The 20,003-nt window shown below is 38.8% G+C and overlaps 1 long non-coding RNA gene across 1 annotated transcript in view; it reads right to left on the bottom strand.

Moving 5' to 3' along the window:
- LOC133092426 (uncharacterized) overlaps positions 1–20,003 on the bottom strand; it is a 39,439-nt gene that overhangs the window by 14,253 nt on the left and 5,183 nt on the right. Inside the window, exon 3 of the long non-coding RNA XR_009701052.1 lies at positions 16,632–16,910. This is a non-coding gene — a long non-coding RNA (uncharacterized LOC133092426). The remainder of the gene's footprint in view (positions 1–16,631; positions 16,911–20,003) is intronic.

Raw genomic sequence — 20,003 nt, forward strand, 5'->3', positions numbered from 1 at the left:
TTTCTTGCCTCTTTGTTTCGCGGCGCGCAAGGAGAGGGGATCCAGAGCGCCGCCTAAACGAGCTCCAGAGACGGGCGCGAGCCGCGGCGATCAGCGCGGATCCCACAGCAACAGGGACGCAGAGGGAAAAACGGAGAGATTCCCGCACAGAGGCTCGGCGCCGAGCAGCACTCACCAGCCCGAGAGGCTTGTCCGCTCAGCCGCCGGGGCGGGCGGGGGCTGGGAGCTGAGGCTCGGGCTTCGGAGGTCGGATCGCAGGGAGAGGACTGGGGTTGGCTGCGTGAACACAGCCTGAAGGGGGCTAGTGCGCCACAGCTAGCCGGGAGTCCGGGAAAAGGTCTGCAGCTGCCAAACAGGCAAGAGACTTTTTCTTACCTCTTTGTTTCCTGGTGTGCAAGGAGAGGGGATTCACAGCACCGCCTAAACGAGCTCCAGAGACGGGCACGAGCCGCGGCTATCAGCGCGGACCCCAGAGACTGGCATGAGACACCAAGGCTGCTGCTGCCGCCACCAAGAAGCCTGTGTGCGAGCACAGGTCACTCTCCACACCGCCCCTCCCAGGAGCCGGTGCAGCCCGCCACGGCCAGGCTCCCGTGATCCAGGGACAACTTCCCCGGGAGAACGCACGGTGCGCCTCCGGCTGCTGCAACGTCACGCCGACCTCTGCCGCCGCAGGCTCGCCCCGCATCCGTACCCTTCCCTCCCCCGGCCTGAGTGAGCCAGAGCCCCCGAAGCAGCTGCTCCTTTAACCCCGTTCTGTCTGCGCGAAGAACAGATGCCCTCAGGCGACCTACACGCAGAGGCGGGTCCAAATCCAAAGCTGAACCCCAGGAGCTGTGCGAACAAAGAAGAGAAAGGGAAATCTCTCCCAGCAGCCTCAGAAGCAGCGGATTAAAGCTCCACAATCAACGTGATGTACCTGCATCTGTGGAATACCTGAATAGACAACGAATCAGCCCAAAACTGAGGTGGTGGATTTTCGGAGCAACTGTAGACTTGGGGTTTGTCTTCTGGGTCTAATTTGTTTCTAGTTTTATGTTTATCTTAGTTTAGTATTTAGAGCTTATTATCACTGGTAGATTTCTTTATTGGTTTGGTTGCTCTCTTCCTTTTACATATATATATATATATATATACTTTTTTCTTTTTCTCTTTTTATGAGTGTGTATGTGTATGCTTCTTTGTGTGATTTTGTCTGTATAGGTTTGCTTTTACCATTTATCCTAGGGTTCTGTCTGTCGGGTTTTGTTAGTATAGTTTCTAGCGCTTGTTATCATTAGTGGATTGGTTTATCGGTTTGGTTGCTCTCTTCTTTTTTTTTTTAATTACTTTTTAATTGTTTTATTTTAATAATATTTTTAAAATTTTTTGCTTTAATAACTTTTATTTACTTATTTTCTTTCTTTCTTTTTTCTTTTCTCCCTTTTCGTCTGAGCCATGTGGCTGACAAGGTCTTGGTTGCTCCAGCCAGGTGTCAGGCCTGAGCCTCTGAGATGGAACAGCCGAGTTCAGGACATTGGTCCACCAGACCTCCCGGCCCCTTGTAATATTAATTGGTGAGAGCTCTCCCAAGATCTCCATCTCAACGCTAAGACTCAGCTCCACTCAATGACCAGCAAGCTACAGTGCTGGACACCTATGCCAAACAACTAGCAAGACAGGAACACAACCCCACCCATTAGCAGAGAGGCCACCTAAAATCATAATAACTTCACAGACACCCTAAAACACACCACCGGAGGCAGACATGCCCACCAGAAAGACAAAATAAGGCTCATCCATCAGAACACAGGCACCAGTCCCCTCCACCAGGAAGCCTACACAAGCCACTGAACCAACCTTAGCCACTGGGGTCAGACACCACAAACAGCACGAGATATGAACCTGCAGCCTGCAAAAAGGAGATCCCAAACACAGTAAGATAAGCAAAATGAGAAGACAGAAACACACAGCAGATGAAAGAGCAAGGTAAAAACCTACCAGACCAAACAAATGAAGAGGAAATAGGCAGTCTACCTGAAAAAGAATTCAGAGTAATGACAGTAAAGATATCCAAAATCTTGGAGATAGAATGGAGAAAATACAAGAAACGTTTAACAAGGACCTAGAAGAACTGAAGAGCTAACAAACAATGATGAACAACACAACAAATGAAATTAAAAATTCTCTAGAAGGAATCAATAGCAGAATAACAGAGGCAGAAGAACGGATAAGTGACCTGGAAGATAAAATAGTGGAAATAACTACCGTAGAGCAGAATAAAGAAAAAAGAATGAAAAGAATTGAGGACAGTCTCAGAGACCGCTGGGACAACATTAAACGCACCAACATTCAAATTATAGGGGTCACAGAAGAAGAGGAGAAAAAGAAAGGGACTGAGAAAATATTTGAAGAGATTATAGTTGAAAACTTCCCTAATGTGGGAAAGGAAATAGTCAGTCAAGTCCAGGAAATGCACAGAGTCCCATACAGGACAAATCCAAGGAGAAACACAACAAGACACATATTAATCAAACCATCAAAAATTAAATACAAAGAAAAAATATTAAAAGCAGCAAGGGAAAAACAATAAAAAACATACAAGGGAATCCCCATAAGGTTAACAGCTGATCTTTCAGCAGAAACTCTGCAAGCCAGAAGGGAGTGGCAGGACATATTTAAAGTGATGAAAGGGAAAAACCTACAACCAAGATTACTCTACCCAGCAAGGATCTCATTCAGATTCGACAGAGAACTTAAAACCTTTACAGACAAGCAAAAGCTAAGAGAATTCAACAGCACCAAACCAGTTTTACAACAAATGCTAAAGGAACTACTCTAGGCAGGAAACACAAGAGAAGGAAAAGACCTACAATAACAAACCCAGAACAATTAAGAAAATGGTAATAGGAAGATACATGTTGATAATTACCTTAAATGTAAATGGATTAAATGCTCCAACCAAAAGATATAGACTGGCTGAATGGATACAAAAACAAGACTCGTATATAGGCTGTCTACAAGAGACTCACTTCAGACGTAGGGACACATACAGACTGAAAGTGAGGGGATGGAAAAAGATATTCCATGCAAATGGAAATCAAAGGAAAGCTGGAGTAGCAATTCTCATATCAGACAAAATAGACTTTAAAATAAAGACTATTAAAAGAGACAAAGAAGGACACTACATAATGATAAAGGGATCGATCCAAGAAGAAGATATAACAATTGTAAATATTTATGCACCCAACTTAGGAGCACCTCAATACATAAGGCAAGTGCTAACAGCCATAAAAGGGGAAATCGACAGTAACACAATCATAGTAGGGGACTTTAACACCCCACTTTCACCAATGGACAGATCATCCAAAATGAAAATAAATAAGGAAACACAAGCTTTAAATGACACATTAAACAAGATGGACTTAATTGATATTTATAGGATATTCCATCCAAAAACAACAGAATACACTTTCTTCTCAAGTGCTCATGGAACATTCTCCAGGATAGATCATATCTTGGGTCACAAATCAAGCCCTGGTAAATTTAACAAAATTGAAATCATATCAGTATCTTTTCTGAGCACAACGCTGTAAGACTAGATATCAATTACAGGAAAAAAACTGTAAAAATTACAAACACATGGAGGCTAAACAATATGCTACTAAGTAACCAAGAGATCACTGAAGAAATCAAAGAGGACATCAAAAAATACCTAGAAACAAATGACAATGAAAACACAACGACCCAAAACCTATGGGATGCAGCAAAAACAGTTCTAAGACGGAAGTTTATAGCAACACAATCCTACCTCAAGAAACAAGAAACATCTCAAATAAACAACCTAACCTGACACCTAAAGCAATTAGAGAAGAAAAACAAAAAAACCCCAAAGTTAAGAGAAGGAAAGAAATCATAACATTCAGATCAGAAATGAAAAAGAAATGAAGGAAATGATAGCAAATATCAATAAAACTAAAAGCTGGTTCTTTGAGAAATAAAATAAAAATTGATAAACCATTAGCCAGCCTCATCAAGAAACAAAGGGAAAAGACTCAAATCAATAGAATTAGAAATGAAAAAGGAGAAGTAACAATTGACAGTGCAGAAATACAAAGGCTCATGAGGGATTACTACAAGCAACTATATGCCAATAAAATGGACAACCTGGAAGAAATGGACAAATTCTTAGAAAAGCACAACCTTCCAAGAACTGAACCAGGAAGAAATAGAAAATATACATAGACCAATTACAAGCACTGAAATTGAAACTGTGATTAAAAATCTTCCAACAAACAAAAGCCCAGGACCAGGTGGCTTCACAGGCGAATTCTATCAAACATTTAGACAAGAGCTACCACCTAGCCTTCTCAAACTCTTCCAAAATATAGCAAAGGGAGGAACACTCCCAAACTCATTCTACAAGGCAACCATCACCCTGATACCAAAACCAGACAAAAATGTCACAAAGAAAGAAAACTAGAGGACAGTATCGCTGATGAACATAGATGCAAAAATCGTCAACAAAATACTAGCAAACAGAATCCAACAGCACATTAAAAGGATCATACACCATGATCAAGTGGGATTTATCCCAGGAATGCAAGAATTCTTCAGTATATGCAAATCAATCAATGTGATACACCATATTAACAAATTGAAGCATAAAAACCATATGATCATCTCAATAGATGCAGAAAAAGCTTTCGACAAAATTCAACACCCATTTATGATAAAAAACCTCCAGAAAGTAGGCATAGAGGGAACTTACCTCAACATAATAAAGGCCATATATGACAAACCCACAGCCAACATCATTCTCAATGGTGAAAAACTGAAACCATTTCCACTAAGATCAGGAACAAGACAAGGTTGCCCACTCTCACCACTATTATTCAACATAGTTTTGGAAGTTTTAGCCACAGCAATCAGAGAAGAAAAAGAAATAAAAGGAATCCAAATTGAAAAAGAAGAAGTAAAGCTGTCACTGTTTGCAGATGACATGACACTATACATAGAGAATCCTAAAGATGCTACCAGAAAACTAGTAGAGCTAATCAATGAATTTGGTAAAGTAGCAGGATACAAAATTAATGCACAGAAATCTTTTGCATTCCTATACACTAATGATGAAAAATCTGAAAGAGAAATTAAGGAAACACTCCCATTTACCACTGCAACAAAAAGAATAAAATACCTAGGAATAAACCTACCTAAGGAGACAAAAGACCTGTATTCAGGAAACCAAAAGACACTGATGAAAGAAATTAAAGATGATACAAACAGATGGAGAGATATACCATGCTCTTGGATTGGAAGAATCAACATTGTGAGAATGACTATACTACCCAAAGCAATCTACAGATTCAATGCAATCCCTATCAAACTACCAATGGCATTTTTCACAGAACTAGAACAAAAAATTTCACAATTTGTATGGAAACACAAAAGACCCCAAATAGCCAAAGCAATCTTGAGAACGAAAAATGGAGCTGGAGGAATCAGGCTGCCTGACGTCAAACTATCCTACAAAGCTACAGTAATCAAGACAGTATGGTACTGGTACAAAAACAGAAATACAGATCAATGGAACAGGACAGAAAGCCCAGAGATAAACCCACACACATATGGTCACCTTATCTTTGATAAAGGAAGCAAGAATATACAATGAGGAAAAGACAGACTCTTCAATAAGTGGTGCTGGGAAAACTGGACAGTTACATGTAAAAGAATGAAATTAGAACACTTCCTAACACCATACACAAAAATAAACTCAAAATGGATTAAAGACCTAAATGTAAGGCCAGACACTATAAAACTCTTAGAGGAAAACATAGGCAGAACACTTGATGGCATACATCACAGCAAGATCCTTTTTGACCCACCTCCTAGAGAAATGGAAATAAAAACAAAAATAAACAAATGAGACCTAATGAAACTTAAAAGCTTTTGCACAGCAAAGGAAACCATAAACAAGACGAAAAGACAACCCTCAGAATGGGAGAAAATATTTGCAAATGAAGCAACTGACAAAGGATTAATCTCCAAAATATACAAGCAGCTTATGCAGCTCAATATCGAAAAAACAAACAACCCAATCCAAACATGGGCAGAAGACTTAAATAGACATTTCTCCAAAGAAGATATACAGATTGTCAACAAGCATATGAAAGGATGCTCAACATGACTAGTCATTAGAGAAATGCAAATCAAAACTACAATGAGGTATCACCTCACACCAGTCAGAATGGCCATCTACAAAAAGTCCACAAACAGTAAATGCTGGAGAGGGTGTGGAGAAAAGGGAACCCTCTTGCACTGTTGGTGGGAATGTAAATTGATACAGCCACTATGGAGAACAGTATGGAGGTTCCTTAAGAAACTAAAAATAGAACGGCCATATGACCCAGCAATCCTACTACTGGGCATATACCCTGAGAAAACCATAATTCAAAAAGAGTTATGTACCACAATGTTCATTGCATCACTATTTACAATAGCCAGGACATGGAAGCAACCTAAGTGTCCATCGACAGATGAATGGATAAAGAAGATGTGGCACATATATACAATGGAATATTACTCAGCCATAAAAATAAATGAAATTGAGTTATTTGTAGTGAGGTGCATGGACCTAGAGTTTGTCATACAGGGTGAAGTAAGTCAGAAAGAGAAAAATAAATACTGTATGTTAACACATATATATGGAATCTAAAAAAAAAAAAAAATGGTTTTGAAGAACCTAGGGGCAGGGCAGGAATAAAGATGCAGACGTAGAGAATGGACTTGAGGACACGAGGAGGGGGAAGGGTAAGCTGGGACGAAGTGAGAGAGTGGCACGGACATATATACAGTACCAAATGTAAAATAGATAGCTAGTGGGAAGCAGCCACAGAGCACAGGGAGATCAGCTCGGTGCTTTGTGTACACCTAGAGGGGTGAGAGAGGGAGCATGGAAGGGAGATGCAAGAGGGAGGGGATATCGGGATATATGTATATGTATAGCTGATTCACTTTGTGATACAGCAGAAACTAACACACCATTGTAAGGCAATTATACTCCAATAAAGATGTTAAAAAAAAAACTACATGGAGGGAACTTCCCCGGTGGTCCAGTGGGTAGATCCCGCATGCTGCATCTAAGATTTCCTATGCCTCAACTAAGACCCGGCACAGCCAAAATAAATTTTAAAAAAAACAACAAAAAAAACTACATGGAAATACGACATCACATCCACTAAGATTACTATTGTTATTATGCTTTCTAACCAAAAAATTATAAAACAATTCTTACACCTCTATTTTAGCAAAGAATACAAAATTAGAACTGGTATTTCACTAGGCCAGTAACCTCTTTTCTGGTTAATAAGACCAACCAGTTTAATAAAGATGTCAGCTCTTTCATTATTAAACAATAAATATCTGAAATATTATAAATATTATATGACAAGTTTAGGATAAGAAAGAAGAAAAGTAAACTATTGAAACATGGTTTCTTCAGTACCTGTTGTGAAATTCCAGTTCTAGATCCAGAAAAACTTGGAAAAAATACCCCTAGCCCAGGAATTATATTACACATTATAGAAGAACATGACACAGTATTAAAGAATTACTGGGAGACTACTACTATAACAATAGCAAGGTCCAAAAACTATTTCTAAAACTCTGTGACAAAGCTTACTTAAATAACATCAGATTCATCTGAGATTAGCAATGTCCAGGGTGTTTCGATTTTTACGAGGCAAAAAACCAAAAACAATCATAATTGCATAATTAAGCCATGTGATTTTTTTAAAAACTGGTTCTCTAGTGCATGAAAGGACTAGAAAAGTATACAAAAGAATCATTATTACTAACTGACATTGACATAAATATCATCAGATTTGGTAGTCACAAATATTTTAGGTTTTCCTTTTTCCATATGGATAGTATTTCCCACCCCATTGAAGTTAAACATAACCTTATGACTTTTTTGATAAATAATATTTGAATGTAAGTGGAATGTACATAATTTTAAGGTTCCTTTCCTTCTGCCAAGGTAACCAGCAACATCCTAGCTGGTGAAACCTCTCAAAGACTGTACCCCTCAGTAAAGACAGCAAGAAAGAGAGATCCCAATCAATCTGTGACTGATATGGACTAGGTTTATCCATACAAACTTGCAGTATCTCTAGTTCAAAAAACATAAAATACTGGTAATTTCATGTGATTTAACCTAACAACATGAACACAAAATAAACTCACTGTTTTAGGCCACTGAGATTTGGGGGTTGTTTTCACTGTACCATATCTAGCCTATCCTAATTGATTTCCCCAAAGGGCAAGGAAGTACTTTCTAAAATATTTGGTTCTTATTCACACTTATATCACTATTAAAGGGGAATAAGATATGAAGACCACTTGAATTATTACATCTTTACATTGGGAGAACCTTACACTGGGTTTTAGTTTAGAATTTTTCCTGAAAAAGAAAATTGTTTTTTAGCTTAGACTGTAAAAGCTCTTTATAGTCAAGTTACCTTCAAGCATATAAAAAGAGAAAACAAATATTTCCCTTGGAACTGTCATTACTTTAAAAATTAATGTTTCTCATGCATAATTCCCTAATCATTGAGAATTCTGCAAATGACTTCCTTTAAAAAATTAAACAAATTTGAATGTGTATTGTAAAGTCTATTAAGGGACTTTAGGATGTTTGATACCATCCTTTAAACCCTGTAGAGTTGGTAGAATAACTAAGAACTTTTTGTGCCAAAACAGTGGAACTGGAAGAGCAATGTTACAGGCTGAATTGTGTTTCCTCCAAATTTATATGTTGAAGTCCTAGGCCCTAATACCTCAGAATATGACTATATATTTGGAGATAGGGCTTTTAAAAAGTCCTTTCCTAGACAAACAAAAATGGGAATACAGTATACCAAAACCTATCAGACACAGCAAAGCAGGTCTAAAAGGGAAATTTATAGTGATAAATGCCTATGTTAAAAAAAAAAGAAAAATCTCAAAATAACAATCTAACTTTACACCTCAAGGCTAGAAAAAGAAAAAACACTAAGCCTAAAATTAGCAAAACAAGAAAATAATAGCGATCAAAGCAGAAATAAATGAAATAGAGACTATAAAAACAATAGAAAAGATCAATGAAAACAGGAGTTGGTTTTTCAAAAAGATAAACAAAATTGACAGAACTTTAGTTAGACTAAGAAAAAAAGAGAAGACTTAAATAAATAAAATTATAAATGAGAAACATTACAACTGATACCACAGAAACACAAAGGATCATGAGACTACTATGTACAATTATATGCCAACAGATTAGATAACCTACAAGAAATGGATAAATTCCTAGAAACATAGAACTTAACGAGACTGAATTATGAAGATCTAAAAAATATAAATAGACCAGTAATGGACTTCCCTGGTGGCGCAGTGGTTAAGAATCCGCCTGCCAATGCAGGGGACACGGGTTTAAGCCCTGGTCCGAGAGGATCCCACATGCCATGGAGTAACTAAACCCGTGCACCACAACCACTGAGCCTGCGCTCTAGAGCCCGCGAGCCACAACTGCTGAGCCCACGAGCCACAACTACTGAAGCCCATGCTCCACAAGAGAAGCCACGGCAATGAGAAGCCCACGCACCGCAATGAAGAGTAGCCCCCGCTCACGGCAACTAGAGAAAGCCCGCGCACAGCAACGAAGACGCAACGCAGCCAAAAATAAATACAGTTAAGTTACATAGACCAGTAACAACAAAAAAGTTAAATCCATAATCAAACTCCCCCAACAAAGAAAAGCCCAGGACCTTATGCTTTACTGGTGAATTCTACAAATATTTAAAGAATAAATGCCAATCATTCTCAAACTTTTCCAAAAAAATTGAAGAGATGGGAACATTTCCAAACGCATTTTATGAGGCCAGCATTACTCTGACATCAAAGCCAGATAAGGATACGGCAAGAAAACAAAATTACAGGTCAATATCCCCGGTGAACACAGATGTAAAAGACCTCAACAAAATACCAGTAGGGCTTCCCTGGAAGCGCAGTGGTTAAGAATCCACCTGCCAATGCAGGGGATATGGGTTCAAGCCCTGGTCCAGGAAGATCCCAGATGCCGCAGAGCAACTAAGCCCGCGGGACACATCTACTGAGCCTGGGTGCCACAACTATTGAAGCTTGCATGACTAGAGCCCATGCTCCGCAACAAGAGAAGCCACCACAATGAGAAGCCCGTGTAGCAACGAAGAGTAGCCCCCGCTCTCCGCAACTAGAGAAAGCCTGCACGCAGCACAAAGACCCAATGCAGCCAAAAATAAATAAAAGTAAAATAAATTTTTAAAAAATAGTCCTGGAAAGCCCAGAATATGCCAGGACTAGAGATTATAAAATTTGAAGAAAAAAAAAAAAACCCAGCAAACTCAATTCAGCAGCATATTAAAAGGATCATATACCATGATCAAGTGAGACTTACCCTTAGATACAAAGATGATTCAACATACGCAAATCAATAAATGTGATATATTAATAGAATGAAGGATAAAAATCATATGATCATCTCAATAGATGAAGAAAAAGCATTTGACAAAATTCAACATCCTTTCATGATTAAAAAAAAAACTCAACAAATTTGGTACAGAAGAAATGTAGTACTTCAACATATTGGGTTGGCCAAAAAGTGCACTCAGGGTTTTCTGTAAGATGTTATGGAAAAACCCGAACGAACTTTTTGGCCAACCCAATAATAAGGCCATATATGACAAGTCCACAGCTAGCATCATACTTAATGGTGAAAAGCTGAAACCTTTTCCTTTAAGATCAGGATTAAGACAAGAATGCCTACTTTCACCAATTTTATTCAACATTAAGACTGGAAGTCACATATATATATACATATATAAAATGTTTGAAAGAGTAGTTTAAAAGCATTCTATTTATTGTGCTAGATTTATAACTCTGGAAAACATGTAAACATTTAAAGAATAAATGGATCAAATTACCTGTACAGTTTCAGCAGAGTTCTCTCTTAAAGAATATGTGGGTTGAACAAAGAGACTGAAAGTTAGGACTTATCGCTTTGACACCAACATAAATCTGTTCTTTTGATTGTAAATTATGACTAATAGCCTCGGACATTATCTTCCTGTCAGAGGTTTTTAAAGGGTGATCCAACAGTGAGAAAAATGCATACAGCAATATAGAAACAACAGTTCTGCTGCTATTCAAGCTTCATCCCCGTGAGGAGCTGCTGAATGCAGAACTCCCGTTTACTTAAGGCTTTAATATTCAGCCCTGCAGAAATCCGAGCTACATCTTGTTTCCATAAATAATTTTGCTAAAGCACTAAAAGTGTCAGAAGATTGCTATTTTAAATAGTCTTCTAGTTTTTACATGTAATCTCTAGGGAAGTCAAACAACAGAGCTAAATAATTTTCCATTAGATCACTTGGGAAAAATTGCGTTCTCTTTTATTTAGCCTTAAATATAATCTCATCCTTATACAATACTTAATAATTACGTAGCGAAAAACAGTTATTTACAGCAGAGACAACTTGCAGGCGCCACCTCAATAATGTTTAGAGTTAACATCACCGGTAATGCTTCTTGGTTGATGCACTGAGAAGGACACAGTATCACTCTGTGGTATTCCTGGCAAAATGTATAACCTGAATCTAATCATGAGGAAATATTAGACAAGTCAAATCGAGGAATAGACTTGCTGTGAATTAACTGGTCTGAATGATTCAAAATGTCAAGATCATGAAAGACAAAAAAAGAAAAGGATCAAGAAAATACTTCATATTAAAAGAGAGAAATGAGACATGACAACTAAAAGCAATGTTTGATCCTCAATTGGATCCTGGAATAGAAATGTTTTTTCTTTTGCTATAATGGAACAACTGGCAAAAATGGTATGAAATCCATACATTATACAATAATATTATATCAATACTAATTTCCTGGTTTTGATAATTACACTGTGGTGATATAAGATAATGTCTTTTGTTTTGTTTTTGTTTTGAAGTGTTTAAGCCTTAGGTCTGCAAGTTACTCTCAGTTTTTTTAAATCTAGCTATTGAAACATATTAACTTAGGAAATCTAGATGACAGTATTAAGAATTCTTTGTTCTGTTTTTGTAACTTTTATATAAGTTTAAAATATACATATAACCTCAAACAAAAAAGAATTTAGAAGACAGATATCATACAGCACTCCTTCTAGTATGACCACCCTAACGTATGTTGCTCAAAACTATAAAAAACTGGCAAAGAGTCTTTTATGTTACGTGCTTAGAATTTCTCTAAATTGAAAAAGAAAAGTTAATTATGCTGTGCTTTTTGCTGGTAGCAATCTTCCTGGCATGTTTTATGACTGCATAATAATTTTTTCTGCTGGCAAGTTAAGGGAACAACAAAACATTTGGTACTGGACATGTTACATTCGTTTTACGAGCACTGATTTAACACCTGCTATATGCCAGTCACTATGCTAGATGCAGGGATAAAGAAAAAAATATACATGGCATGTGACCTAAAGGATCTTACGGATCAGCAGGGGAGACAGACATATAAGTGAATGATTGCAGTGAAGTAGTATAAGTGGTGTGTGTGTGCGTGTGTGTGTGTGTGTGTGTATGTGTGTAATCCACCATTGTACACTGGGATTGGCCAATTCCCAGGGAGCCAAGAAAAGAAGAGGGTTAGAACAATCTTCGCAAGAGAGGTTGTGTTAAAATTGGGTCTTAAAAGATGAATAGTGGTTTAGATGGACAAATAGAGGGAAGAGTATTTGGGACACGAGCAAAGGACATGAAGCTATAAAACAGCCGAGAGTATTAGTGAGACAGCAAATAATTCAGAATGGCTGAATCCAAGAGGGGGAGTGGCCACAGTGAGAAAAGATGCTAGAGAGAGGCAGGGGTCAGTTCCTTCAGGGCAGCATAAGCCATTGTGCCAGGAAACTTTGCACAATCCTATGGAAGTGGGGTTGTGAGTTCTTGGCATCTGTCTGCATCTGTGAATATCTAACTTGCTGAACTATCACATACAAAGCGAGATACATTGAAGTAGGTCATTCCATTCCCGTAAGATGACTGTGTTAATTATAACAAGGGAATGGAACTGAGAATGGGATGTTCTGCTATCTTTATATCTTACACTATGACATGAGAAAAATTTGCATTCCTTCTCCTTTGCAATATCAATCTCTGTAAGAGATTGGTGGGGATTCACTTTCAATATGCCAAATGAGAAAGTTTATGTTGTAATTGAAGGTCATCACTGCGTCAGTTATCTTGACAGAAATAGTGGCTCAGTCAAGATGACAGCGCTTGACCTTGGGTGCACCTCTTTTTTGTTTGCTTCTCATAAATCAGGGTGACAAGTGGTCAAAAATCTCTGCTCACATCTTTGAAAGAGTTTAACAATGAAGGAGAGAAACTCTGCAATCAGAAAATTAGGGAATGAGTACAGGAAATAGATGTTGGATACTGAAGATTATTTTGAGTAAAAATAAAAGGTCTTCAAAGAAAAAATATTTCTAATTTATATCTGTCTCAGGATTTTGAACTTTTATTTACTCCCACATAAAAAAATACATATGAAAAGAATGAGAAGATGAGCCACAGACTGGGAGGAAAAATTTACAAAAGACATATCTGATAGGGGACTGTTATCTATTATAAAATGTTAAAAGAACTCTTAGAGCTCAACAAGAAAATGAACAACCCAATTTAAAAAATGAGCAAAAGATCTGAATCGATACCTCACCAAAGGTGATATACAGATGGCAAAAAGGCATATGAAAAGATGCTCAATTTCATTCATCATTAGGGAATTGCAAATTAAAATAATGAGATACCACTACACACCTATAAGAATGGCAAAAATCAAAAACATCAACAACACCAGATGCTGACAAGGATGTAAAATAATGGGAACACTCATTCATTGCTGGTGGGAATGCAAAATGGTACAGCCACTTTGGAAGACAGTTTGGCAGTTTCTTACAAAACTAAATATACTCTTACCATATGATCCAGCAATCACATTCCTTGGTATTTACCCAAATGAGTTAAAAACTTATGTCCACATAGAAACTTGCATAAGAATGTTTATAGCAGCTTTATTCATAACTGCCAAAACTTGGAAGCAACCAAGATGATCTTCAATAGGTGACTGAATAAACAAACCGTGGTACATCCAGACAATGAAATATTACTCAACAGTAAAAAGAAATGAGTTATCAACTCATGAAAACGGAACCTTAAATGCATATTGCCAAGTGAAAGAAGCCAATCTGAAAAGGCTACATACAGTATGATTCCAGCTATATGACATTCAGGAAAAGACAAACTGTGGAGACGTTAAAATAAAAATCAGTGGTTGCCAGGGGTTTGAGGCCCCTGCCCCAAAAGTGAAAAGTGAGCAAGTGAAACACAGGTGATCTTCAGGGCAGTGAAAATACTTTGTATACTATATATAATGGTAGACACTTCCCATTATACCTTTGTCCAAACCTATCAAATGTACCACACAAACAGTGAATCTTAATATAAACTATGGATTTGGGGTGAAAATTATGTGTCAGTGTAGGTTCACTGATTCCAACAAACGTACTACTCTGGGGGGGGATATTGATGGCGGAGGACTTTGTGTGTGTTTGTGGAGGAGGGGATATACAGGAACTCTGTCCTTACCACTCAGGTTGGCTGTGAACCTGAAATTGCTCTAAAACTTAATCTATTAATTAAATATACATATATTAATTATGTAATGATTATAGAGATTATATACATAAAAATTCAGAGACCACCAGGAGGATTAAAGCCAAAAATTCCCCTAAAGCGGTCACATTCAGGAGTTTGGAAATTATATTTTAAGCAAAGGCTTTTACTTGTTAAGTTTTGTGACTACTTTTTACAATAAAAGAATATTTTGGTTGGGCTTCCCTGGTGGCACAGTGGTTGAGAGTCTGCCTGCCAATGCAGGGGACACGGGTTCGAGCCCTGGTCTGGGAAGATCCCACATGCCGCGGAGCAACTGGGCCCATGAGCCACAACTACTGAGCCTGCGCGTCTGGAGCTTGTGCTCCGCAACAAGAGAGGCTGCGACAGTGAGAGGCCCGCGCACCGCGATGAAGAGTGGCCCCTAGTAGCAACTAGAGAAAGCCCTCGCGCAGAGACAAAGACCCAGCACAGCCAAAAATAAATAAATAAATTTATTTTAAAAATTAAAAATTAATTAATTAATTAATTTTAAAAAAAGAATATTTTGGCAACAGTGGGGGGGATGAATTGAAAAAAGACTGGGGGCAGGACCTGTTAAAAGACTATCGTTGAAAAACAGGACAGAAGTCAGGAGGACCTAGACTAAGGGATGCAAATGACAGGACCTGGCAACTGACTGCATGTGGGAGGTGAGAGGAAGGGAGAAGTACAGCAAGACTTCAGTTCTGGGGCCCAGGTGATTCAGTGGATGGTGGCATCATTCACTAAGTTGAATAAAGAGGAGGGAGAGTTGTGTGGGGAGTGAGATAATAAGTTTAAGAGGCTCGTGCTGTCTGATGTAATCACCTTATATAACATTTTTCAGTTCATGAATTCTACAAGTTGGTGAATAAATTATGTTTCAGTGATATCATTACATTAAAAGAAAATATCCTCAGTGACAAGTCTAAACACTGTTTGAAAATGTGGTATTATCTTCCTGTGGAAGGGAAGCAAGAAGAAACCAGGGCAGCATGAATCCCAGGGCTGTGCCCCAGGTGCTGGCAGGCCAGGTAGTAAGTGCCTGGTAGGAAGTTCAATGTTGGGCTATGAGTTAGCCAGAGATGCCTCACAGGCTGAGAAAAATCAGGCAAAGCAGACTTTCAAAAACTTGGAATTGTGACCATAGTTTAAGCAAAAATCTTTCATTTTTACTTTCATTTAATCATGATTCTGGTAAAGTCATCATATTTTTCATAGGCAATAATTCTTTTGTGTGGGCTGTGCTGCTGAAGAGTCAAATCAAGTTAGAGTTTACGAAATTCCCCAATCTCTTCAACCATGGAAAACACAGCTTCCTACGGTCACAGTGAAGAACTCTAGAGCTAGTCCCCATCTTCCTCATCTAAATACAGTGAAAGGCTTCTTTTAAGGTTCATTTTCTTTTACACCTCGGACTCTTTGATTGATACAATCTGAAGATTCATTGGAAACATATACAGAGTAAAACATCTATTGATTATCATTTTGGGAATCGCTTCAGTAGTTTTCTAAAACCCCATAAAGTATTAGCCTAAATATGGATAACACAAAAGCCATAAAAGATCACACATTTCAAGCCTATAAACTTGCTGCCTTCATATTTTTTTTATCCTTTTCGGATTGTGGGGCTTTTTAAAATCATGCTAATGCCATGAAAAATTCCATTCATCATTTTCCCTTAATAAATTGGAAGGAGATATGACCAGAGGGCTAGTAGACTTCTGAAAGAAAAAATTCTTCCTGATATTATGTAAGAAACCCTTTCAGTCACAGGATCCGGCTAAGAAGAGGGGACCTATCAGGCCTCACTGGGAGCAACCTGGAAAGCTCTATCCCACCAACCCCCCGACCCCAAAATTCAAAAACACCTGTTAGAGTCCTAGGAGGTACACATCGGGTACTTACAAATTTTAAGATCGTTCTAGAGCAGGGTTCTCAGCCTTGGCACTGTGGACCTTTGGGGCAAGATCCTTCTTTGTTCTGAGGGCCGTCCTGTGCATAGTAAGACGTTTAGCAGCGTCTCTGGTCTCCACGCAGTAGCACCACCCCAGCTGTAACAGTCAAAGATGTCTCCACAACGTTGCCAAGTGTCCCCTGGAGGCCAAAATCATCTGTTTGAGAATCGCTGTTCTAGAGCCTTGCTACTCAAAGTGTGGTCTGAAGCTCAACAGCATCACCTGGAAGCTTTTAAGAAACGAGGATTACAAGCTGCCTCTTCAGGATGATCTCAGTCATACTGAATTAGAATTTGCATTTTAACAAGATTCCCACGTGACTCATATGCACATTCAAGTTAGAAAAGCACTGTGGATGATATGGATCCTATTTATCCAGCAGCAGGAAGGAAGTGAGGAAGAAAGAAGTGTGGGGAGGCGGAGGGAGGCGGGAGGGATGTAGAAAGAGAGAGAAAAGGAGTAAAAAAAAGAAAAGAGATAAAAGCTAAGAAACTTAGTTAAAACTGAAAACACATAGACCTTTAAAATCAAACATAAAAGTAGGTGGAGCACAGAGGAATTTTAGGGCAGTAAAAATACTCCATATGATACCATAATGGTGGTTACATGCCATTATACATTTGTCCAAATCCACAGACTGTACACCACCAAGAGTGAACCCTAAGGTAAACTATGGACTTTGGGTGACTATGATGTGTTAATGAGCCTTTTGAAAAATAATAAATATAAATCAAGCATAAATAATTTTTCTTTTTGTGAAATTTTTGGCAAAGTTGCCAGTGAGAAAGAAAAGGAGAAAACTTTTCAAATTGGAATTTTAAATGAGAAAAAATTTAAAAACAAGGAATTTAGGACTATATTCAGTTAACCACAGTTTTTTTTTTTAATTTTTATTTATTTATTTATTTTTGGCTGTGTTGGGTCTTCATTGCTGCGTGCGGGCTTTTCTCTAGTTGCGGCGAGTGGGGGCCACCCTTCATCGTGGTGCGCGGGCCTCTCAGTATCGCGGCCTCTCTTGTTGTGGAGCACAGGCTCCAGACGCGCAGGCTCAGCAGCTGTGGCTCACGGGCCCAGTCGCTCCGCGGCATATGGGATCTTCCCAGACCAGGGCTCGAACCCGTGTCCCCTGCATTAGCGGGCAGGCTCTCAACCACTGCGCCACCAGGGAAGCCCCTAACCACAGTTTTAAATTTACTGAGGCCTAGATTAGAACAGCGACTATGAAGGTCAAAGTGGGTGAATGCCAGAGTATTTATGAAGAAACAGACTGTAAGAACTCACAACCGGCTGGGTGTGAAAGAGGTAACACAGACTTTTATTACGCGGCTTCTCACGTGGTCACTTTCCAAGCTGGGCTGCATGATCCAGAGGAAAACCTTGGGAAATGGCAGGGGTCGTACTGTGAGCACTACCAAATTACTTGCTGAGGCCTCAGGTGACATCGGTTTTGCCTCCTTTTATCCCTCCAATTTTACTGAGAAAATCAGAGTTTTGCACGTATAATAAGTATCTTCCCCCCCTCCTCAAGGCTCTACTTTGAACCCTTGCAGAAAGAAAACTTCCCAAACTATTTTCCCCAGAAACGACCACTCTGTGTCAAGCGGATGATTGTTTTCATGAATGTCTCCCAGTCCTTGTAGTCCTCATTCTTTTTGATGGTTCAGATCAGAGGTACGCAAATCTTTTCTGTAAGGGGTCAGATGGTAAATATTGTAGGCTTTGTGGTCTATTCAGTTTCTGTTGCAACTGTGACCTTGAAGAATAACAGCAGCCACAGACAACATGTAAACAAATGATAGTGGCTGTGTTCCAATAAAACTTTATTTATGAAAATAGGCAGTGGGCTCGATTTGCCCTTCGAACCATAGTTTTCAACCTTGGGCCTAGATTGTTCTCTTCAGCCTGAACTCATCTCCCTAATAAAAATTTAAATAACTAGCACGTATTGAGTACAAACTGTCAGGTACTATTCTGAGTGATTTACATATATTTTTATATTTTATTCTCATCAACACTCTAGGATAATTTATCACTCAGGGTTCAGGATAGGAAAAATAAATTATTTTAGGCATTTCCAGTATGAAGGAATTTAATACAGGGAAGTACATGCTTATAAATTCATTGGAAGAGTTGGAACAGCAGAAATAGGGGGCTTGCTCTGGAGTTTTGGTGTTAAGGTCATACGCTCATAGCTGTGATCCCTTGGGCAGGAAGCTGCTGCTACCACTGCTGTTGCTGGCACAGCTGCCTCATATTCGAGAAGATGTGTCCAGACGGCAACATAGATCCAACCCATGCAAATCTTGTGTCTGTCAGAGCCTGCTTCTCAGCTCTCCTTGCTGCAGGAAGCTTGTTTCTGTCTCCCTTTCAAATCTCATGTGTGTGCAGAACTTACTGCATATCTACAACCCTAGCTGCAAGAGAGTCTGGAAAATGTACTTTCAGCTTTCCAACTTCTCCACACACATAGGCGGGTGAAATGGCGGTTGAGAGGGCCAAAGTAGCCAGCACAGATGGGTACTACTACCATTCCTATTTAAAGCCAAGTTGGAAAGAACTTCCTGCCATTTCTCCTTGATTTCCTTTATTCTAAATAGACAAATTAATATTATGGGGAGTTGCTTATCTGGACACTTCCTTTCTGATACACATAGTTTTAATGACTTCTTATTTTTGAAATATGTATAAATAGAACATTTTAAAGAACAAAACAGTGGTGATGAGTCTCTTCAAGAAATACTATTCCTTGGATAAAGATGTAGTACATATATACAATGGAATATTACTCAGCCATAAAAAGAAACGAAATTGGATCATTTGTAGAAACTTGGATGGACCTAGAGACTGTCATACAGAGTGAAGTCAGAAAGAGAAAAACAAATATCGTATATTAACACATATATGTGGAATCTAGAAAAATGGTATAGATGGTCTTATTTGCAAAGCAGAAATAGAGACACAGACATGGAGAACAAACATATGGATACCGAGGGGGAAGGTGGGGGGATGAATTGGGAGGTTGGGATTGACATATATACACTATTGATACTATGTATAAAATAGATAACTAATGAGAACCTACTGTATAGCACAGGGAACTCTACTCAGTGCTCTGTGGTGACCTAAATGGGAAGGAAATCCAAAAACGATGGGATATATGTATATGTATAGCTGATGCACTTTGCTGTACAGCAGAAACTAACACAACATTGTAAAGCAACTATACTCCAGTAAAAATTAATTTAAAAAAAAGAAATACTATTCCTCATTTCGTATGTGCACATCCTAATTAGGCTGAATTTTTAAGCTGAAGATCAAACCT

This window comes from Eubalaena glacialis, chromosome 5, assembly GCF_028564815.1.
Source record: "Eubalaena glacialis isolate mEubGla1 chromosome 5, mEubGla1.1.hap2.+ XY, whole genome shotgun sequence".
Classification (NCBI taxonomy): domain Eukaryota; kingdom Metazoa; phylum Chordata; class Mammalia; order Artiodactyla; family Balaenidae; genus Eubalaena; species Eubalaena glacialis.